The sequence below is a fragment of the Bubalus kerabau genome, chromosome 8, assembly GCF_029407905.1.
Source record: "Bubalus kerabau isolate K-KA32 ecotype Philippines breed swamp buffalo chromosome 8, PCC_UOA_SB_1v2, whole genome shotgun sequence".
Lineage (NCBI taxonomy): Eukaryota > Metazoa > Chordata > Mammalia > Artiodactyla > Bovidae > Bubalus > Bubalus kerabau.
Genome location: NC_073631.1, coordinates 35,684,303 through 35,705,017, shown reverse-complemented (window position 1 = coordinate 35,705,017; position 20,715 = coordinate 35,684,303). Strand labels below are relative to the sequence as shown.

At 38.3% G+C, this 20,715-nt stretch overlaps 1 protein-coding gene and 1 non-coding gene across 18 annotated transcripts in view; one reads left to right on the top strand and one right to left on the bottom strand.

The window, feature by feature from the left end:
• LOC129659034 (uncharacterized) overlaps positions 1–20,715 on the top strand; it is a 55,603-nt gene that overhangs the window by 1,486 nt on the left and 33,402 nt on the right. Inside the window, exon 2 of one of the 17 annotated variants that reach the window (XR_008717753.1) lies at positions 6,310–7,988. The exons of 14 other annotated variants lie outside the window; for them this stretch is intronic. The gene's annotated coding sequence lies outside the window, so the exon portion shown is untranslated. Of the gene's footprint in view, positions 1–212; positions 1,052–6,309; positions 7,989–9,780; positions 9,806–20,715 lie in introns of those variants that run through there. 2 more of the 17 variants (XR_008717746.1, XR_008717750.1) reach the window with 2 other exon arrangements.
• Positions 9,216–9,287, bottom strand: TRNAC-GCA (transfer RNA cysteine (anticodon GCA)). Its single transcript has one exon. It is a non-coding gene; the product is annotated as a tRNA-Cys (tRNA).

Genomic DNA, 20,715 nt, shown 5'->3' with positions numbered 1-20,715 from the left:
GCAAAACCAATACAATATTGTAAAGTTAAAAGATAAAATAAATGAAAAAATATATTTAGAAATTACTGTCAACCAGCCTAGTTTTCAGAAATAACTGACTTTTAACATGCTCACATTTTGTTTAAGTCTTGTTTCTGGGTATTAAATCCATGGTAATCCTAAGCATTCATTTCTTAGGAACATCATTGAGCCATCAAGTTGTTGTAAAAGTACTTTGTTGCATGAAACTCTTCCTCAGCCATCAAAAATCCTGTAAGAATAAGAGAATGAGGAGACCATTCCCTCCTTTACAGTTTACATTTTTTTTTTCTTTTCCTTATGTAAAGATGTGTCTAGCGTGTTAAGCAGAATATAGATATTTATACTCGGACTTATATTCAGTAACTTTGAGCAGTTTTTTTTTTGTTAATTGCATTGGACTTAACAGCTCTTCACCCCTCTGGTAGGAAGACCTGCCTCACTGACTTTTATGGCACTTGGAGTTATAAACAGTAAAATATTAACATGGAATCTTTTGAATTGACATTTGTGCTGTTTAGGATGCAACCTTTTGAAGAAGATAGGTTGTATGAAATTTTTTTTTACATCTAGGCAGTGCAATGGCACCCCAGTCCAGTACTCTTGTCTGGAAAACCCCCTGGACGGAGGAGCATGGGGTCGCGAAGAGTCGGACACAACTGAGCAACTTCCCTTTCACTTTCATGCATTGGAGAAGGAAATGGCAACCCACTCCAGTGTTCTTGCCTGGAGAATCCCAGGGACCGGGAAGCCTGGTGGGCAGCCGTCTATGGGGTCACACAGAGTCGGATGCGACTGAAGTGAGTGAGCAGCAGCAGCAGCAGTAGCAGTGTTTTTAAGTTAGGTAAATAGAACAGTAAACAAGGCTAACTTTCTTACAGTTTTTGGGAGAGTTTTGTTACCTACTGGTGGCAGCTGAAGTGATTTTGAGTGTTTGTAGGATGATGTTAATTACCCAAATATTTCAACCTGGAACTTTAAACACCTGGGCTGACATAAATTGCTCTCAATCATTGTGGCAGTCTTCAGAACAGTAGGTGTTGAAGGTTTGGGGTAAAACACTGTGAGAGGTTTTATACTCTACTAATTTTTAAAGACAATAAAAACTGATGAATAAAAAAGTCAGTGGAGGATACTGTTTTGCATCTCCATGTTTGTCATAGCAGCAGAGGCAGTGCAGGAAAAGAAAGGGACATATCTAAACCTTATTTAAGTTACATGTTTAAGAAATTTCAGTCACTGATTTGTGTGGACAGTTGTCTGGGATAGCAGAATTTTTGTTGTGTTTGTCTAATTATTCTTTTCTATTCTGGAATGAGCATACATGCTGACTTTAGTTGCAGTTTATGATAAATTTAGTATTGTAGCTAAAAGAAACTTCATTATTGTAGCTATAATAAATTTCAGTTTCTGGCTTAGATTTCAACTTGGATATTTATTTATGTGGATAATGTTACTAACACTGTTCTTCATGTTCAAATAGTTGGTGCATATCAATTATTATCCTTTTCTAGTAATGAAATCTATTTGATAGATTTTGTCTAAAGGCTTTTAGTTTTGGGGGAAAAGTCATTGTAGGCCATTTGGGTGTTTTAAGTATCCCCACCTTGAATTCTGCAAAAGAAAGAAATCAATATTTGTGAATTTCATTTGCTTTTCTCTCTTTCAGAATTACCAGAATCTGGGTATCTCACCCACATCTGTTAATTAATTTATTTTTAAATTTTTATGTAGCAGATCAGACGTGATTTCGTATTTAAGTTGGGAAGAAGCTGGTTTAGTGAAAATATAATTGAGTTCTGAGTTTACTTTGTCATTAATTAATTGTGTCCTTTAACAAATCTGTTTTTCAATTTTCTCATCTGTAAAATAATCTTGGACAGAATCATTGGTAATTTTCACTGACAGCCCTAAAACTAGTTTAAAAAAAAAAAAAAAAAAAGCTAGAACTCATTCAAGCAGAATGGGTTGGTTCATACTTAGTTTTGAATTTCTCCAAACATGAGCAGGGTAATGGTAGACATATGCTGAATGGTAGCTAGATGAGGCATGTGCTTTTTCTATGTAAACAAAAACATTTTGGATTGTGCCTTCTATGTTGTGATACCTTGATTCTCTACTGGTATTCTGGAAAAATGGAATAGTATAGAAAGCCAAACCAAAACAAACTCCCCCACCCCTGACTAGCGTTCTGGCATATGTTAGTTGAGGGCGGGAAGATATTTTAACCTGTTTAAGTTCTTTGCAAGTTAATCAGTACAGGTGATATGCATCAATACTTATACAGTAATGCTTTTCATTACCCCTTACACAGTTTAGGCATACTCTCAGTTTAGGTTTACAGCTTTATTACATAACCACACAATTCTTTTGGTTTGAAAATGCCTCATATTAAGAACAGTGTTACAGTTCGAACTTTGGAAGTGAGTTATTTGGTTAGGTAGGATAGTCAGGAATTGAATTTTGGTTCATTGTGATTGTGTGTGTAATTATTTCATCAGTTTTTTCATGAACATTGATATATTGTAGACTAAAAACACTTAGTACTTATCTCAGCAAATAAGTAGTCTTTAATCATTTTTTTTTTTTTTTACAGATTGTGATAGAAAATAGATCAAAGTCTCTAAATGTTCCACATTCAACTCTAAAATGTTCATAAACTGACTTATTTCTATGTACAAACTAGTATTTTCTCTGCATATTCTCTACCATTTACAAAAACTGTTAAATTCCTTGAGGATTTTTTAACCTGCATTTTTCATCCTAGAAAATCAGGTACTAGTTTTTTTTTTTTTAAGCTTCATAGGTTATTGAAAAAACTTACATATTCCTTTGATTTTAGTTCTGGTGACAAGGAGAATTAAAATATAAGTTCTCTTTCCGTGGGTCAATAATAGTTTATGAAAAATTATTAAAATATACATTTAAATATAGGTGCATAAATATTTTAAAATAACATTTGGCAAACTTCTAAACCAATACATTATGAGAAACTCCCACATAAAGCCATAACTTCCCTGTCTTGTGTATGGAAAGGACTAATGAAAGATTGAAGGAGATAGTGTGATGAAGTAAGCATAGTAGAGACAAATGATGATTTTCAGAATTAAAGTACTTTTAATAACACGTACATAGTTCTTAGTTTTCTATAGGTCAAGATACTATTTCATAACTTGAATGTTAATTCAGATAACCTCATTTGAATAGCGCCTCATTTTCTCAATGTATTTGGGAGATGAAATGTTCCTATTTTTCTTGTAACTAGTGTTTGAGTTAAAATTCTCCAGTCAACTGCAGTGCTTTACTCAGCATTTTTTGTGGAGTGCAGTCTTCTGTTTAACTGAAGCTTACAATTTTAAGTGTTCAGATTTATATTACAATAAAGAATACTATTTAAAGTATTGTGGATAAACTGCTTTTTAAAAAGCATTATATGTTTCCCTACCTTATTAAAAAGACTCGGCATAGAATCCTTAAAAGTGACTTTACTCTGGATCTGTTTCTGTGAATATACCCTGTGCAGTGGTTGCCCTTGGAGACTCCTGAGGTACACAGAGCTCTTTGCTACATGGCCCCATGGTGTGTTTGGTGTTCTTGGTCTGCTTTTGCTTTGCTGACTCTTCCTACCAAGTTAGCAGTTATTTCCTGCACCTCTGCCTGTTTCTACCAGCTCTTTCCTCTGTGCTTCCCATCCTGACATGCTCATTATAGTTGGTTGTGAACTAGGAAAGCAGATGAGTAAATTTATCCAGTGTTTTTAAAAAAAAAAAAAAAAAGCACTGAGACACCTAAGTTCAGTGAGTGAGCTTTAGCTCTCTGAACTTCTTAACGTCTGGTGCTGAATAATCAGGGGAAAAAAGATATATTCCTGTACTTGAACAAGGTGGTTAAAATGCAGATATGTATAATGTTACTGAATATCATTGGTGATATAATCATCTAAATAACTTTAAGTGCAGTGACTTACTTTCCTTGTTAGTATTTGCTTGAGAATGCTTTAGCAGACTGTTCATACCTTGCCTATCATGATTATATTTTTGGCTGAAGCTCTTTTAATCAATGCTATACATAGTAGAACTTTGGGTTGGGATTTTGATCAACATTATTTGTTACTGTATGGCTTTGGAGAAGATTCAGTATCATTTCTAAAGAGTCTTAGAGCCCTAATCATAGGTGATCCCAGTGGAGGTAGGATGATCATCTTAATAGTCAGAGGTCAGCTTCTCAGCATTCACAGAAGATCCTTATTCCTTCCCCTAGCTTAACTGGCTTCATATGCAACTGATAATGGAGAATTGCTGTCCACTACACATTCATTAGAGGGTATTGTGTTAATCTCACTGCTGATTGATAAATGTCAGAACTTGGTTGAGAGATGCGATATTCAGGGGGAAATATGTGAAGCTTATCCACTATTAGTCGTATAGGTTTATAAACTATAATCCTGGGTCCGCCCAGAGAGCAGCTGAGTGTGTAGGTTGCATTGCTTTGCCCTGTCCTGTCTCCAGTTGCTTTTGCCCCTGTCTTGCTTTGGTAAGATTCCAGCAGCCTACATTGAGTGTCAGCATTAGAAGCCATCACAGTGGATCTTCTTGAAATTGTTGTCAAGAACTTTGTTTATTATGTCAAAAAATGTCTTCTTTTTGTGAAGATTTCTATGAGAAATATCTTTTTTTTTTTTTTTTTTGCACCAAGAGTTGTATCTTTAGGCAGTTGATCTACTTATATCTACTGGGCACAAATGAATGTGTAGCTGGCAACTTCTCTTTTTCTCATAAAGCTATTAGAAATCTTAATGTTAAATCGGGAGAAGGAAATGGCAACCCACTCCAGTATTCTTGCCTGGAGAATCCTGTGGACAGAGGAGTGTGGAGGGCTGCTGTCCATAGGGTTGCACAGAGTCAGACATGACTGAAGAGACTTAGCAGCAGCATGCATTGGAGAAGGAAATGGCAGCCCACTCTAGTATTCTTGCCTGGAGAATCCCAGGGACAGAGGAGCCTGGTGGGCTGCTGTCTTTGGGATTGCACAGAGTTGGACACTACTGACATGATTTAAAAGCAGCAGCAGCAGTGTTAAATCTGTGGCCAGCCTCTGATACATATGTAGAACACCATACTGATGTATTTAGCCTTGTTTCTAGCTACACTTTGCTCCCATATTTTAATATATATTTTCATTGATTTATCATATGCATATAGAAAAGTACACACAGCATAGGTGTACAATGATTTTTTTTTTTTGCAAAAAGAACACAGCTTTATATCCAGCACCCAGTTCAAGAAAAAAGTACATTAACCAAAGGAAACAAAATCATTGTTTCAGAAAGGTACCTGCACTTGCATGATGATCGCAGCATTACTTGGAATAGTCAAGACATGGAAAGAACCTAAGTGTCCATCAGTTGATGAATGCATAAAGAAAATGTGATGTGTATACACAATTGAAAATTATTCAGCCATAAAAGGGGGGAATCCTGCCATTTGCCACAACTTGGATAGACCTTGAGGGCATTATGCTAAGTGAAGTAAGTCAGGGAAAGACAAGTACTATGTGATCCTACTTATATGTGGAATCTTAAAGAAACCATACCCACGAATACAGAGAACAGGTTGGTGGGAGGTTAGCAAAAAGGTGAAGGTGACAAAAGGTACAAACTTCCAGTTTGAAGATAATTAAGTTCTGGGAATACAATATTACTAATAAAAGAGAATACTACCCAAAGCCACAGAAATCTCTTCCTTCCCTTCTTTCAGTTACTACATACTCCTAGCTTTCAACACCATTAGTTTTGCCTCTTTTTGAATTTGATACAGCATTGAACATTAAATTACAGCTGTGTGCAACAAAAAGGATGAATCTCACAAACATAATGTTGAGCAAAATAACCTAAATAGAAAAAGGTACGTATTATTCCATTCATTTCAAATTCACAATGAGGCAACACTCAACAAATCCAGTCTGTGATGTGAATGTACCACAGTATATATATCCATTCTGCCTAAATAGGACACTTGCATTGTTTTCACTCTTTGACTATTACTAATTGAATATTCATGAATATGTATTTTGGTGAATATATGTACCTACGAGTGCAGTGACATTCCAGGAATCGGTGAACTAAGATGGCCTGGAATGGGTGAATTTAACTCAGATGACCATTATATCTACTACTGTGGGCAGGAATCCCTTAGAAGAAATGGAGTAGCCATCATAGTCAACAGAAGAGTCCAAAATGCAGTATTTGGATGCAATCTCAAAAACAACAGAATGATCTCTGTTTGTTTCCAGGGCAAACCATTCAGTATCATGGTAATCCAAGTCTATGCCCCAACCAGTAACACTGAAGAAGCTGAAGTTGAACAGTCTATGAAGACCTACAAGACCTTCTAGAACTAACACCCAAAAAAGATGTCCTTTTCATTATAGGGGACTGGAATGCAAAAGTAGGAAGTCAAGAAACACCTGGAGTAACAGGCAAATCTGCCCCTGGAATACAGAATGAAGCAAGGCAAAGGCTAATAGAGTTCTGCCAAGAGAACACACTGGTCAGAGCAACACCTTCTTCCAACAACATAAGAGAAGACTCTACACATGGACATCACCAGATGGTCTACACTGAAATCAGATTGATTATATTCTTTGCAGCCAAAGATGGAGAAGCTCTATACAGTCAGCAAAAACAAGACTGGGAGCTGACTGTGGCTCAGATCATGAACTCCTTATTGCTAAATTCAGACTGAAATTGAAGAAAATAGGGAAAACCACTATTCAGGTATGACCTAAATCATATCCCTTATGACTATATAGTGGAAGTGAGAAATAAATTTAAGGGACTAGATCTGATAGACAGAGTGCCTGATGAACTATGGATGGAGGTTTGTGACATTGTACAGGAGACAGGAATAAACACCATCCCCAAAAAAAAGAAATGCAAAAAAGCAAAATGGCTGTCTGAGGAGGCCTTACAAACAGCTGTGAAAAAAGAGAAGTGAAAAGCAAAGGAGAAAAGGAAAGATATAAGCAACTGAATGCAGAGTTCCAAAGAATAGCAAGGAGAGATAAGAAAGCCTTCCTCAGTGATCAATGGAAAGAAATAGAGAAAAACAATAGAATGGGAAAGACTAGAGATCTCTTCAAGAAAATTAGAGATACCAAGGGAATATTTCATGCAAAGATGGGCTCAATAAAGGACAGAAGTGGTGGGGACCTAACAGAAGCAGAAGATATTAAGAAGAGGTGGCAAGAATACACAGAAGAACTGTACAAAAAAGATCTTCACGACCCAGACAATCACGATGGTGTGATCACTCACTTAGTGCCAGATATCCTGGAATGTGAAGCCAAGTGGGCCTTAGCAAGCATCACTATGAACAAAGCTAGTGGAGATGATGGAATTCCAGTTGAGCTATTTCAAATCCTGAAAGATGCTGTGAAAGTGCTGTACTCAATATGCCAGCAAATTTGGAAAACTCGGCAGTGGCCACAGGCCTGGAAAAGGTCAGTTTTCATTCCAATCCCAAAGAAAGGCAATGCCAAAGAATGCTCAAACTACCACACAATTGCACTCATCTCACACGCTATTAAAGTAATGCTCAAAATTCTCCAAGCCAGGCTTAAGCAATATGTGAAGCATGAACTTCCAGATGTTCAAGGTGGTTTTAGAAAAGGCAGAGGAAGCAGAGACCAAATTGCCAACATCCGCTGGATCATGGAAAAAGCAAGAGAATTCCAGAAAAACATCTATTTCTGCTTCATTGACTATGCCAAAACCTTTGTGTGGATCACAACAAACTGTGGAAAGTTCTGAAAGAGATGGGAATACCAGAACACCTGACTTGCCTCCTGAGAAATTTGCATGCAAGTCAAGAAGAAACAGTTAGAATTGGACATGGAACAACAGACTGGTTCCACATTGGGAAAGGAGTACGTCAAGGCTGTATATTGTCACCCTGCTTATTTAACTTATATGCAGAGTACATCATGAGAAACGGGCTGGAGGAAGCACAGGCTGGAATCAAGATTGCTGGGAGAAATATCAATAACCTCATATATGCAGATGATACTCTTATGGCAGAAAGTGAAGTAGAACTAAAGAGCCTCTTGATGAAAGTGAAAGAGGAGAGGTGAAAAAGTTGGCTTAAAGCTCAACATTCAGAAAACTAAGATCATGGCATCCGGTCCCATCACCTCATGGCAAATGGATGGGGAAACAGTGGAAACAGTGTCAAACTTTATTTTTCTGGGCTCCAGAATCACTGTAGATGGTGATTGCAGCCATGAAATTAAAAGACGCTTACTCCTTGGAAGGAAAGTTAGGAGCAACCTAGACAGCATATTGAAAAGCAGAGAGATTACTCTGCCAACAAAGGTCCATCTAGTGAAGGCTGTGGTTTTTCCAGTGGTCATGTGTGGATGTGAGAGTTGGACTGTGAAGAAGGCTGAATACCGAAGAATTGATGCTTTTGAACTGTGGTGTTGGAGAAGACTCTTGAGTCCCTTGGACTGCAAGGAGATCCAACCAGTCCATCCTAAAGGAGATCAGTCCTGGGTGTTCCTTGGAAGGACTGATGCTAAAGCTGAAACTCCAGTACTTTGGCCACCTGATGCAAAGAGCTGACTCATTTGAAAAGACCCTGATGCTGGGAAAGATTGAGGGCAGGAGGAGAAGGGGATGACAGAGGATGAGATAGTTGGATGGCATCACTGACTGGATGGACATTGGTTTGGGTGGACTCCAGAAGTTGGTGATGGACAGGGAAGCCTGGTGTGCTGTGGTTCATGGGTCGCAAAGAGTCGGACGCGACTGAGCGACTGAACTGAAATGAACTGGCATTCCTGGGTGATATGGTATATAGATGTTTGGCTTCAGTGGATACAACAGTTTTCCAAAGGCATTGTACCAGGCTGCATGGTAGTCAGCAGTGTACAGCTGACTCTTGAACAGTGGAGTAGGGTTAGGGGTGCTGACTCTGAACATGGCCTAAAATCTGCATGTAACTTCACAGTGGGCTGCATCAGCATGCACTCTCAGATTCTACCAACCTCTGACTGTGTAGTACTGTGAAAAGTGAAGTCGCTCAGTCCTGTCTGACTCTTTGCATACCCATGGACTGTAGCCTAGCAGGCTCCTCTGTCCATGGAATTTTCCAGACAAGAGTACTGGAGTGGGTTGCCATTTCTTTCTCCAGGGGATCATCCCAACCCAGGGATTGAACCTGGGTCTCCTGCATTGCAGGCAGACGCTTTACCATCTGAGCCAACAGGGAAACCCGTGTTTTACTGTATTCAGTGAAAAAAGCCTGCATTAAGTGGACCCATGCAATTCAAACTCATGTTGCTCAAGGGTCAACTGTATGAGAATTCCAGTTTATCTAATCCTCACTAACACTTGAAATTTTTCTGTCTTCACTTAAGCGATTCTAGTGGTTTGATGGGGTATCACATGGGGATTTATATAATTTGCATTTCCCCTATCTCTGTTGAAGTTAAGCACCTTTCCATAAGTCTGTTGGCCATTTGGAGAGTCTCTTTTGTGACATGCCAGTTCAAGTGGTTTATCATTTGGAATGTCTGATGTTTTCTTTGTGTAATTCTTTGTACATTCTATGTGGATCTTTGCTGAGTCTATGTGATGTAAGTATCTTTCCCCATTTGGTGGCTTGATTTTCCATTCTCTTTATGTTGTGATAAATAGAACTCATAATTGTGAAGTAGTCCATCATAAAGTTCCATCTTGGTTCGTGCTTATTGTGGCCTGCTTAAGAAATTGGTCTAGTACTCCAAGGTAATGAAAATATTCTTCTGTTTTCTTCTAAAAGATTTAGTTTTGTCTTTTACATTTATATCAACAGTCCACCTGTACTTTATTTTTTGTTTATGCTGTGAAATATAGGAGTCAAGATTAAATATTTTCCTTAGGAAAATCAGTTTGACATGTGCTAAATAGCTTTAGTCGTGTCCGACTCTTTGCTACCCTGTGGACAGAAGCGCTTCAGGCCCCTCTGTCCATGGGATTCTCCAGGCAAGATTACTGGAGTGGGTGGCCATGGCCTCCTCCGGGGGATCTTCCCTGGTACCATTTATTAAAAAGACCGTGCTTTCCTCACTACACTCAAATGTCACATTGGTCATAAGTCAGGTGCCTGAGCGACTGAACAACGACAAGGTGATGGCATCATTCGTGTGTGTGCTTCCGGACTCCCTCTTCTGTCCCATTAATCTCTTTGTTCTTAAGCTAATATCATATTGGTTTAATAACTGTATCTTTGTAGTATGTCTTGGTGTTTGGAAATATAAGTTCTCCAGCTTTGTGTTCAAGACTGTCTTGGCTATTCTTGGGCTTTGCAAACTAGATATTAGGATCAGCTTGTCAATTTCCATTTAAAAAATCTGCTGGAATTTTTTTAAGATTGCATTTAATCTATACATCACCTGCCATCTTGACAAGACTTAAATGCAATCCATAAGTAAAAAAATCTCCATCCCTTCATGTATTTGTAGCTATTCTGAAATTTTTCTCAAAGATGTTTCATAGTTTTGAGTATATAGATTTTATCTTTTTAGATTTGTTCTTCCATATTTAATATCTCTGTATTATAATAATTTAAAAACTTTTTTCTTTTTTGTTGATATATAGACATTAAATTGACTTTTAAAAATATTGTTCTTGTAATTAGCAATTTTACCAGATGTGCTTATTCATTCTAATAGATTTTTTGCAGTTTTGTGTGTGTGCAAAGCATTCTGAAAACATTGTCATGTCTTCTACCTATTTTATTTCTTCCCTTTTTAAACTTGATGGCTTTTCTTTTTTGTCTTACTGCACTGCCTAGGACCACAGTGTTGTAGAAAGCATTAATAGTTTTACCACTAAGTATGATGTTTGCAGTAGGTTTTTCTTAGTTCTTTTTACTAATAGATTGCTGAGAGTTTTTATTGTAAGAGGATGCTGAATGAGTCTGAGCAAACTCCAGGAGATAGTGAAGGATAGGGAAGCTGGCGAGCTACAATTCATGGGGTCGCAAAGAGTCAGACATGACTTAGCAACTGAACAACAGCAAATGTTGTCAAATACTTTTTCTATCAAGGTGAACATATGATTTCTCTCCTTTTTTCTCTTTATGTAGTTAATCACACTAATTGAGGTTTTGATGCTAACCCACCCTGGAATAAATAAACTGGGTTGTGCTGTATTATCTTTTTTATGTATCTTTACATTAAGTGAGGTGATATTTTATTTGGAATTTTTGCACATTCATGAAAGTGGTTGGTCTGTGATTGTTCTTATAGTGTCCTTGTCTAGATTTGTCAGTAAGATTATCTGACTTTACAAGTTGGGAAATGTTCTTTTATTCTGTTTTGTAGAAGAATTTGTGTACAGTTAATATTATTTCTTTCTTAAACTTTTGGAAGAATTCACCAGGGAAGAAATCTGAACCACAAATTGTCTTTGTGGGAAGTCTTTTAGTAATAGACTCAATTTATTTAATAGATACCAAACAATTCAGATTTCCTGTTTATTCTTTTATCAGTTTCAGCGAGTTTTTCAAGGAATACACCCATTCCTGTATGTTACCAAATTTAAAGCTTCTCTCAATATCCTCTGAATATCTTTTTATCATTTAAAAATCTGGTCATTTCCCATTTTTCTCTCCTGATTTTGGTAATTTCTGTTTTTCCCATTTTTTTTCTTGCTGGGAGGATATAAATTTTATTAATATCTTCAGAGAACCAGCCTTTAGCCTTGTTAATTTCCTCTCTGTATTTCTTAATTTGTTGCTTTCTCTTATTGTATTTAGTATTTCTTTCCTTCCACTTTTTTTTTTAAGTTCCTGTTCTTTTTCTAATTTCTTGAGATGGAAGTTTAGATCATTGTTTTTCAGCCTTTCTTCTTTCCAATCTTTGCATTTTCAGACCACAGATTGCCTTGTTTGACATTGCTTTGGAATAGCAAACAAGGGGCTTCCCTGGGGCTTTAGTTTTCGCACAGTAAAGAATCTGCTTGCAATGCAGGAGGCCCCGGGTTTGATCTCTGGGTTGGGAAGATCTCCTGGAGAAGAGAATGGCAATCCACTCCAGTAGTCTTGCCTGGAGAATTCCACAGAGGACCCACGTGGGCTACAGTCCATGGGGTCACAGAGTCAGATACAGATTTAAAATTTGTGTCTTCATTATTAATTAATTTAAAATGTTTTCTACTTTCTGTTGGGATTTCTTCTTTGACTCATTGTCTATTTTAAAAGGTACCATTTAATTTTCAGACAGTTGAGGATTTTCTGTTTTTAGTTATTGAGTTCTAACTTAATTTCACTGTGCAGAGAGTATATGAAAAGATTTTAAAGTTTTGAATTTTTATCTATGCTTGCTTCACAATGCAACATTTGGTCAATTGTAGTAACTCTTTCATATGCATTTGAAAAGAAGATAAACAGTCCTCTGTATTCACCTGTTCCACATCCAGCAATGTGGAGGGCCAACTCTAAGGAACTTGAACATCTGTGGATTTTGGTTTCTTCAGGGTTCCTGGAAGCAATTCCCTGCAGATATCAAGGGAGGACTGTATTCTGTCATTGTTGATTTCATGTTTTATAGATGCCATTGTGTTCCTAATTTCACTATCCCTCCTAGTTTTTTGTATGCTTAGCCTGATGTTAAGAGACATGTGTTAGATCTGTCAGATCTGTCTGAGTGTAGATTTGTCTGTTCCTCTGCTTAGTTCTGTCATTTATTTGCTAAAATATTTTGTTGTTTGATTACCAGGCACGTACGGATTGAGAACTGTGGTCTCTTCCTAGTGATTTCATTCCTCTGTCGTCATGAAACATCCTTCTTTATCTCTAATAGTGTTCCTACCTTAAAGTCTAGGTTTTTTTGCTATTAGCATAGTTAAAATAGCTTTCTTTTAGTTAATGTTTATATGATACACTTTTTATTCTTAACTTTCAGTATTTCTGGGTCCTTAAAAGTATCTCTTTGTAGGCAGGATAGAATTGAATTTTACATTTTATCTAGTTTTTTATTTAGAGCATTTAGCCCAGTTATATTTAATGTTATTACATTTGGGTTTATGACTACCAATTTACTATTTATGTTCACTTTTTATCTTGTCTTATGTATCATTATTTTTTTATTTCATTTATTCCATTTAGTTTTCTTGGTATGAACTTGTTGGTTATATATTCTTTTTCATTTTCTATACAGTTTACCCTTGAATAGTATGAGGCTTAGGGGTGCTTACCTTCCACAAGTCAGAAATCCACGTTTAACAGTCCTATGTATGCAGTCAGCCCTCCAAACTGTGACTGCATTTACAGATTGAACCAACGGGAATCATGTACCACTGTAGCATAAATGGGAAATAAATGGACCATGTATAAGTGGACTTAACGCACTTCAAACTTGGGTTATTCAAGGGTCAACTCTTTTTTATTTCTATCCTTTTGACCCTTGATTTATTACAGTAAATCCAAATTTACCTGTTACTGCTTTTCCAGTAATGTTAGAACCATTTATTCCCCGCTCATCCCAAAGTACTTTTTAATAAATATGGTGCTCATTATGCTGTAATCTAATTATCTTTTTGTCTTCTGTTGGAATGTGCATTTCTCAAGTCCAGGAATTATAGTTTATTGAGCATCTATTTTATTTCCAGTATCTAGTACATAGTAGTGGAGAAGGAAATGGCAACCCACTCCAGTATTCTTGCCTGGAGAATCCCAGGGACAGAGGAGCCTGGTGGGCTGCTGTCTATGGGGTTGCACAGAGTCGGACACGATTGACGCGACTTAGCAGCAGCAGCGGTACATAGTAGGGATGTTTGTCAAATGAGGTAATTATGTTCAACTAGTGAAGAATAGTAGCAGTGGATATTTCTAAAACAAGGTTGAAGGTAAACTAAAGAACCATTCTCACTTCTTAAAAAAAAAAGCAACCCTTATGAATAATCTCTAATGAGGGGGTTTTAAACATCAGATAGCTTTGCTGCTGCTGCTAAGTCGCTTCAGTCGTGTCCAACTCTGTGCGACCCCATAGATGGCAGCCCACCAGGCACCCCCGTCCTTTAGATTCACAGATACAGAGAGCAAGCCAGCGGTTACCAGTTGGGGGGAGGACTGGGGGAGGGGTAGTGTAAGAGTAGGAGATTGAGGTACATGCTTAAAAAAATTTTTTTTAATATATTTTATACTAGATATAAAATAAACTACAAGGATATATTGTACAGCATGAGGAATATAGCAAATATTTTCTAGTAATTATCAGTGGATATAACCTTTAAAAACTGTGAAAAAAGTAAGCATTGAAATTAAAACATCTAATAGCTTCAGTAGTTGAACTGTCTATCTAGATTACTAACTAGCTTGTCGCTGTTATTGTTTAGTTGCAAAGTCATTTCTCACTCTTTTTGTGACCCTGTGGGCCTTCCAGGCACCTCTCTCCATAGAATTTCCCAGGCAAGGATACTGGAGTGAGTTGCCATTGCCTTCTCCAGGGGATCTTCCCAATCCAGGGATTGAACCCTCATCTCCTGTGTTGGCAGACAGATTCTTTACCACTGAGCCACCTGGGAAGCCTCAATAGCTTACTTATGTTAAAATACATTACTTGAATATTTTCATTTGTCTTTGGACAAGGAAAAATTGAATTTCAAAGTGATATGTGAAACAGGTGTCCAGTGAAAGTATTCTTTATTAAGCTGATTTTAATTGGAAATTATTTCATATAAGAAATCAAATGAATTAATTTAAGATGGGAAATTTTTTTTGTTTGAATACTTTCTAATTTTAAACAAGTTGTAAAAAATTTGTTTTGTCCTACACATGCTAGTGAAACTAACAAAGACTAAACACAAAGAAAGAATATTAAAAAGGCAAGGGAGAAGCAACAAGTAACATACAAAGGAAACTCCATACGTTTATAATAGCTGATCTTGCAGCAGAAACTCTGCAAGTCAGAAGGGAATGGCAGGATGTATTTAAAGTACTGAAAGGGAAAAACCGACAACCAAGATTATTGTACCCGGGAAGGATCTCATTCAAAATTGATGGAGAAATAAAAAGCTTTTCAGACAAGCAAAAGTTAAGAGAATTCAGTACCACCAAACCAGCTTTAAAACAAATGTTAAAGGGACACATATAGTCAAGAAATACAACAGAAGAAAAAAGATCTACAAAATCAGTTCAGTTCAGTCGTGTCCAACTCTTTGCCACCCCATGAACTGCAGCACACCAGGCTTCCCTGTCCATCACCAGCTCTCGGAATCCACCCAAACCCATGTCCATCGAGTTGGTGATGCCATCTAGCCATCTCATCCTCTGTCGTTCCCTTCTCCTCCTGCCTTCAATCTTTCCCAGTATCAGGGTCTTTTCAAATGAGTCAGCTCTTCGCACCAGGTGGCCAAAGTATTGGAGTTTCAGCTTCAACATCAGTTCTTCCAATGAACACCCAAGACTGATCTCCTTTACGATGGGCTGGTTGGATCTCCTTGCAGGGGAGTCCAGGGGACTCTCAAAAGTCTTTGCCAACACCACAATTCAAAAGCATCAATTCTTCGGTGCTCAGCTTTCTTTATAGTCCAACTCTCACATCCATACATGACTACTGGAAAAACCAAAGCCTTGACTAGACAAACCTTTGTTAGCAAAGTAATGTCTCTGCTTTTCAATATGCTACCTCAGTTCAGTTCAGTTGCTCAGTCGTATCTGACTCTTTGCAACGCCATGAATCACAGCATGCCAGGCCTCCCTGTCCATCACCAACTCCCAGAGTTCACTCAAACTCATGTCCATCGAGTCGGTGATACCATCCAGCCATCTCACCCTCTGTCGTCCCCTTGTCCCGCCTTCAATCTTTCCCAGCATCAGGGTCTTTTCAAATGAGTCAACTCTTTGCATGAGGTGGCCAAAGTACTGGAGTTTCAGCTTTAGCATCAGTCCTTCCAAAGAAATCCCAGGGCTGATCTCCATCAGAATGGACTGGTTGGATCTCCTTGCAGTCCAAGGGATTCTCAAGAGTCTTTCCCAACACCATAGTTCAAAAGCATCAATTCTTCAGCACTCAGCTTTCTTCACAGTCCAACTCTCACATCCATACATGACCACTGGAAAAACCATAGCCTTGACTAGATGCACCTTTGTTGGCCAAGTATTGTCTCTGCTTTTGAATATGCTATCTAGGTTGGTCATAACTTTCCTTCCAAGGGAGCAAGTGTCTTTTAATTTCATGGCTGCAGTCACCATCTGCAGTGATTTTGGAGCCCCCCAAAATAAAGTCTGTCACTGTTTCCATCATTTCCCCATCACATGAAAGGCTAGTTGTTTTAAAACATTAATACATTTTAATTTTATTAACTCTTGGTCCAGAGTGAGCAAGAAAGAGAAGACAAACTACCAGTATCAGGAGTGAAAGTGGGCATATCATTATAGATCCTACATTCAAAGGATAAGTAAATACTATGAACCACTCTTAACATAAATTTGACAGCATGGATGAAATGGATCAATTTCTTCAAAGACAAATCCTAACAAGACTTAACAGAGAAATAGATAACTTGCCTAGCCCTGCATCTATTAAAGAGATTGAATAAGTAGTTGAAAACCTTCCAACAAATGCTCTCTTTTATAAGGGCCCTAACCCCATTTATGAGGGCTTACAATGTGATAACCTCCCCAAAGCTCCACTTTCAAACACCATCACACTGGGGATTAGGTTTCAGTGTTGGAGAGACACAGACATTCAGTGTGTAGCCGGGATCTACAGAAGTCTACAGCAGGGTTTCTTAGCCTTAGGATTGGTCACATTTTAGACCTGATAATTCCTCTAAAACTCAATAGTGTTAAGATGTCAGTTCTCTCTACATTGACTATAGATCCAGTGTCCTCTCAAAATGTTAGCAGGCTTATTTGGTAGATATTAAACTGACTCTGTAAATGGCTAGCCTAGGTAACTAGAATAGGCAAAATAGTTTCACAAGGGAAGAACAAAGTTGGATGCTCAAAGTCTCTGATTTTGAGAACTTTCAGGAAATAGTGATTAAAGGGTGTGTTATTGGTAAATTACAATTTCAATTAAATATTAAATTAAATATTAGGACTTCCCTGTAGCTCAAACCCTAAAGAAGCTGCCTGCAATGCAGGAGACCTGGATTCAGGGTCAGGAAGATCCTCTGGAAAAGGAAATGGCAATCCATTCCTGTATTCTTGCTTGGAGAATCCCATAGACAGAGAAGCCTAGAGGGCTACAGTTCATGGGGTGGCAAAGAGTCGAACACGACTGAGCAACTAACACTTACGTACACTTACTTATTGGTAAAAGCTTTTGTATATACATACGTATATAAGTTGCTAAGTCGTATCTGACTCTGTGATTCTATGAACTGGCTTCTCTGTGCATAGGATTTCCCAAGGCAAGAATTCTGGAGTGGGTTGCTATTTCCTTCTCAGAGGATCTTCCCAACCCAGCGATCAAAACTGGGTCTCTGGCTTGGAGGACAGATTGTTTACCACTGAGCCACCTGGGAAGTAGAATGGAGTAGAGTCCAGAAATCAGAGGCACACAGATATGCTTGATTGGTTTTTTACTAAGAAGAAAAGGCATTTCACTGGTGAATTGATCATCTTTTCCAAAAAATGGTGCTAGAACAATGGGATTCAGGTCAGTTCCTTCACTCAGTTGTGTCCGACTCTTTGCCACCCCATGGACTGCAGCACGCCAGGCCTCCCTGTCCATCACCAACTCCCAGAGTTTACTCAAACTCATGTCCATTGAGGTGGTGATGCCATCCAACCATTTCATCCTCTGTTGTCCCCTTCTTCTCCCGCCTTCAATCTTTCCCAGCATCAGGGTCTTTTCAAATGAGTCAGTTCTATGCATCAGATAGCCAAACTATTGGAGTTTCAGCTTCGGCTTCAGTTCTTCCAAGGAATATTCAGGACTGATTTCCTTTAGGATTGACAGGTTTGATCTCCTTGGAGTCCAAGGGACTCTCAAGAGACTTCTCCAACACCACAGTTCAAAAGCGTCAATTCTTCAACACTCAGCTTTCTTTATGGTCAAACTCTCACATCCATACAAGAACACTGGAAAAACCATAGCCTTGACTAGATGGACCTTTGTTGGCAAACTAATGTCTCTGCTTTTTAATATGGTGTCTAGGTTGTTCATAGCTTTTTGTTCAAGGAACAAGCGTCTTTTAATTTCATGGCTGCTTTCACCATCTGCAGTGATTTTGGAGCCCCCCAAAATAAAGTCTGCCACTGTTTCCATCATTTCCTCATCTGTTTGCTATGTGATGGGACTGGATGCCGTCATCTTCGTATTTAAATGTTGAGTTTTAAGCCAACTCTTTCACTCTCCTCTCTCACTTTCATCAAGAGGCTCTTCAGTTCTTCGCTTTCTGCCCTAAGGGTGGTATCATCTGCGTATCTGAGTTTATTGATATTTCTCCCGGCAATCTTGATTCCAGCTCGTGCTTCCTCTAGCCTGGCATTTCCCATGATGTTCTCTGTATATAAGTTAAATAAGCAGGGTGATAATATACAGCCTTGATGCACTCCTTTCCCGATTTTGAACCAGTCTGTTGTTCCATGTCCAGTTCTAACTGTTGCTTCTTGACCTGCGTACAGATTTCTCAGGAGGCAGGTCAGGTGGTCTGGTATTCCCATCTCTTAAAGAATTTTCCACAGTTTGATTTGTTCCACACAGTCAAAGGCTTTGGCATAGTCAATAAAGCAGAAATAGATGTTTTTCTGGAACTCTCTTGCTTTTTATGTGATCCAGTGGATGTTATCGATTTGATCTCTGGTTCCTCTGCCTTTTCTAAATCCAGCTTGAACATCTGGAAGTTCACGGTTCATATACTGCTGAAGCCTGGCTTGGAGAATTTTGAGCATTATTTTACTAGCATGTGAGATGAGTGCAGTTGTTCTGTAGTTTGAGCATTCTTTGGCATTGCCTTTCTTTGGGATTGGAATGAAAACTGACCTTTTCCAGTCCTGTGGCCACTGCTGAGATTTCCAAATTTGCTGACATATTGAGTGCACACTTTTATGGCATCATCTTTTAGGATTTGAAATAGCTCAACTGGAATTGTATCACCTCTACAAGTTTTGTTCATAGTGATGCTTTCTAAGGCCCACTTGACTTCACATTCCAGGATGTCTGGCTCTAGGTGAGTGATCACACCATAGTGATTATCTGGGTCATGAAGATCTTTTTTGTATAGTTCTTCAGTGTATTCTTGCCACCTCTTCTTAATATCTTATGCATTTGTTAGGTCCATACCATTTCTGTCCTTTATTGTGCCCATCTTTGCATGAATGTTCCTTTGGTATCTCTGATTTTCTTGAAGAGATCTCTAGTTTTTCCCATTCTATTGTTTTCCTCTATTTCTTTGCATTGATCACGGAGGAAGGCTTTCTTATCTCTCCTTGCTGTTCTTTGGAACTCTGCATTCAAATGGGTATATCTTTCCTTTTCTCCTTTGCCTTTCACTTCTCTTCTTTTCTCAGCTATTTGTAAGGCCTCCTCAGAGCACCATTTTGCCTTTTTGCATTTCTTTTTCTTGGAGGTGGTCTTGATCCCTGCCTCCTGTACAGTGTCACAAACCTCCGTCCATAGTTCTGTATGCAAAAAATGAAGCTTGAGTTCTACCTCACACCACCTACAAGAATTAATTCAAAATAGATCATAGACTAAATGTAAAAACAAAGAACCGTTAAAAACATAAAACATTTTTGTTATGTTTAATTAGGCAAACATTTTAGGTAAAACAACAGAAGTGTAATCCATGAAGCAAAATAATGACGTGTAGACCTCAGGAAAATTACTAACTTTTGTCCTCCAAAAGACATGGTTAAGAGAATAACACAAGCCATAGGCTGGGAGAAAATAGTTGCTAACTACATGTTTGACAAAGGGCTTGTATCCAAAATATGCTAAGAACTATGAGAATATAATAATTTGAAAACATCTAACCCAATTTAAGGCAGTGGCACCCCACTCCAGTACTCTTGCCTGAAAAATCCCATGGATGGAGGAGCCTGGTAGGCTGCAGTCCATGGGGTCGCTAAGAGTCGGAAATGACTGAGCAACTTCACTTTCACTTTTCCCTTTCATGCATTGGAGAAGGAAATGGCAACCCACTCCAGTGTTCTTGCCTGGAGAATCCCAGGGATGGGGGAGCCTGGTGGGCTGCCGTCTGTGGGGTCGCACAGAGTTGGACATGACTGAAGTGACTTAGCAGTAGCAGCAACACAATTTAATAACGGGCAAAAGATTTGAACAGACCCTTCACCAATGAAAATATGCAAAAGGCATGTAAAACACACGAAAACGTGTTCAGTATCGTTAGTCACTTGGGAAGTGCAATTACAACCATGGGCACTGCTGGACTTGATACCCATTTCTAGTAGGGATGTGGGGAAGTTGAAATATTGATGTGTTACCTGTGGGAATGCAAAATGGTTTCCCAAAAGCTAATCCCTTTACTCAAGAGAAATGGAAACTTATCTTTACACAAAGATCTGTTTATAACAGCCATATTCATAATCACTAAAAACTAGAAACAGCCCAATGTCCTTCATGGGCTATCAACACAGTCCATACAAACTGAGAAAAAAAGGGAAAAAACATCTTCTCTGTACACAACAACCTTTATGAATCTCAGCTGTATTATGCTAAGTGAGAGAAGTGAGACTC